This window comes from Empidonax traillii, unplaced genomic scaffold (assembly GCF_003031625.1).
Source record: "Empidonax traillii isolate 1590-97213 ecotype Southwest subspecies unplaced genomic scaffold, ASM303162v1 scaffold579:size954524, whole genome shotgun sequence".
Classification (NCBI taxonomy): domain Eukaryota; kingdom Metazoa; phylum Chordata; class Aves; order Passeriformes; family Tyrannidae; genus Empidonax; species Empidonax traillii.
Window position 1 is genome coordinate 898,680 of NW_020955772.1, and position 3,304 is coordinate 901,983.

Genomic DNA, 3,304 nt, shown 5'->3' on the forward strand with positions numbered 1-3,304 from the left:
CCCCATACAGAAAGCTCCGTTCACGGCCAAGGTTTCCAGGTGTGAGGGATGAGCCTGTGAAAGCAGATTCTGTGATTTTCAAACCAAAAGCAAGAACTCGTAAGAGAAAGAGGAAAGCAAAAGTGTTTGCAGGAAGGCAATTCAACCAAACCAGCTCGAGCTTCCCGAGACAAAGCGGGCACTGACCATGAAAAACGTCCTTGAATGGAACCTCCCGTGAAGGAGGCAAAGGAGGAGAAGCCAACCTTGTGTTCTCAATTCATCTCCATACTATGCCTTGTAAAGCATTTCTGAACAATAAATAATATAGGCCAGAAAAAAAAACCTGAGTTGCAGGAGTCTCTCACAAAATAGCAAAAGTTGGCTGGGCTGGGTTTGGCTGGGGCAGAGTTAATTCCCCTCCCAGTGGCTGGCATGGGGCTGTGGTTTGGATTTGTGCTGAACACAGGGATGATGATGGAGATGTTTTTGTTATTGCTGAGCAGTGATCACAGAGAGTCAAGGCCTTTTCTGCTTTTCATACTGGGGGTGCATGGGAGGTTGGGAGGAGACAGAGCCAGGACAGATGGCCCAAACTGACCCAAGGGATGTTCCAGACCACATGAAATGGTGCTCAGTGTATTAGGGGGCGGGGAAGAAGAACTCAGGGGGGTATGTTTGGAGTGATGGTGTTTGTCTTCCCAAGCCACCATTGCACGTGATGCCCTCCTGGGGGTGGCTGAACACCTGCCTGCCCGTGGGAAGCAGGGAATGGATTCCTGGTTTTCCTTTGCTCACATGTGTGGCCTTTGCTTTCCATGTTAAACCGTCTTTATCTCAACCCATCAGTTTTTCAGCTTTTCCCCTTCTGACTCCCTCCCTGGTCCCGCTGGTGGGGGTGTGAGGGGCTGGGGGGCTGGATGGGGCTGAACCACGACATCGGCTGAAAACTCAGGATGCAGGAATGTTCCCTCTCCATGGGAGAGTTCTCACCAAACCACCACACGAGGGCGGTGAGGACTTGCAAAAGGAGTCCGTGTACCAGGACTAAACCCGCCCAAGTGCAGATCCAGGTGGAAAGCATCGCTGCCCTCAAAGAAACTACGTGAGGACAGAAAGGTTTGGCTGACCTTCCCCTTTGATGTGCAAACTCCTATTTGCCCCACACTCCATAGGCAGCACGGACTCCTTCTCGGTTATATGTACTAATAAATTTATTCACTCTCCCAGAACCCAGCTGCACAACTGGAAACATCCAGCAGAAACAGAGCTCACAAAAGTGCCTCGTTGTTCACACCTCGGGCTGCCCCACCTGGGAGGCGACTCCCAGTGCCCTCCCACTCCAATAATTCCATGATTCCACCTCTTCCTTGGGCTTTTCTCTTTCCACAACGTGCCGTGGGGCTGCTGACAATGGGAATCCTACAGCCAGGAGCACTGGAAAGCTCCTCAGTGGTGTGGATATAATGATGGACTCAGAAAGGCAGAGTGTGACTCCAGATGCCTTTTGGTGGGGAACTGCTCTGCTCTTCCCAGTCTTCTCCACTACCTGAAAAAAGGGGATGATGTAACTTTGCTCTAATATCACCTAAAATCTTCGAATGGAGTTCTGAGCAACCTGGGCTAGTGTGGAAGGTGTCCCTGCCCCTGGAAAGGGGTGGAATGAGATGACCTTTAAGGTCCCTTCCAACCCAAACCACTCTGAGATTCTGTTACCTACCACTCAGGTGTCTTACTGGTATAACAGGGTGATCCTAAGGCTCTGGTAAGGTTAAAGACTTTCCTCTGTCCTGAAATGAAGCAGTGCCTGCCCTAACTCCTTCAGACTGCAGGTGGAGATCTGCCCAGACACCTTGTCCTCACAGCCCAGGTGTGCTGATGCCACAGGAGAGTCTCTACCACAGAGAGACCTGGACTTGTCTGCAAACACCACCTTCTCCCTCCTCAGAGAAGTCACTGTTTCATCCCCACTAGGGCAGCCCACGTGGCTGCTGTGGGCAGTGACATCATGTCATGTGCTGGGGTGAGATATCTGTCATGTGAACAGGGAAAAGGTTTCTCTAATTAGCACTAATCGTAGCACAGGCTGGAGGTTCGTGTGCCACACTCCTGTTAGAAGGAAAACCAGGTGTGCTGGGGCACTGGGAGCTGCCAAATTTAGAGAAATGCCAATTTGAAAGGTGAGGTCCAGTGTGGAACATCAATATTTTTTTTTCTTTCCTACTCAGAATAAAGGTTGTCAGTGAAATCAGCGGTAAAAATGTTGATTGTGGTGTCAACCCTTAAAATCAGTGTTCTGGGAGGAGGGCAGGCAGATGGGAATGTGCTCTCTGGGCCAGTGTCAGCAAGTCTAGACCACTGCCAGGGCCACTCCTTAATTCTGCCCCTGTTTCAGTGCACTAAACTGGGGAGGTGCCTTGGAAACTCCTTCATTAATCACTTCACCGACTGTTTAGACCCAACTAAAAAGCAGCTCAGCTTCTATGAAGGTGAAAGAGAAACACAGACCGATTTTTGCTAAGATTAGGGTCTCCCAAGAGAAGATTTCAACCCAAAACAGACCTGTTATTTTGGATTTCCACAGGAATATCTTTCTCCCCCTCAGTCCTCTGCCTTTTCCCTGCTGCAGGTGTAGGGAATGCTTTTTCCAGCTGAATATTTCCAATTATTCACCAAAGCAAGGCACTGAGGGTGCTGGTGTGGGGGGAAGCAGGACACAGGCTATAGACAAGGCTGGATCCACTGGTGTTGGGATAGCCTTGATAAAATAAATCTGAAACCACAAGAACTTGCACCCTTTTGTTCCAGGCCAAGAGGAAATGGCTCTTTTGGACCTTTTCAACTGAGCTGAGGCTTTTAGATCAGTGTTGGCCACTGCTGCAAGTGGATCAGGAAATTTGGGGGGTGGGGCTCATTATACAGTTTGGATGAGCTCAGCCCCTCCTGTCCCTCCCTTTTGCCCTGGAGGTGAAAGCTTCCTCAGCCAGGGAGATGCATTTAGAGCAGCCAGTTAACGCTGTCTAAGGGGGATGAGTTAAAAAAAAAAGCATTCAGGACGTGGCTTTTCCTTTATTCTCCATTGCAGGAGTTGATATTTCTGGCCATGCAGTGGCCTGTGTGAGCAGCAGCACCCCCCCAGCTCCCAGCTGGTTAATCCTGCCAGCACATCAGCACCAACCCATCCAATGTGTTCACGTGCCAGTGCTTCAGGTCTGAGAGCTGCACGCCCGATTCTGAGGTGATTCATTGCCCCACAGAAATGAATTCCTCAAAGTCTTCCTCTGGAAAGGACTTGCCCATCAGAATCCGTGCGTGGGGGGGTCAG

The 3,304-nt window shown here is 50.2% G+C and overlaps 1 long non-coding RNA gene across 1 annotated transcript in view; it reads left to right on the forward strand.

Annotated features, from left to right (window-relative positions):
• The window catches only part of LOC114064782, a 7,530-nt gene that overhangs the window by 3,711 nt on the left and 515 nt on the right, over positions 1 to 3,304 (forward strand). The window lies entirely within an intron of this gene.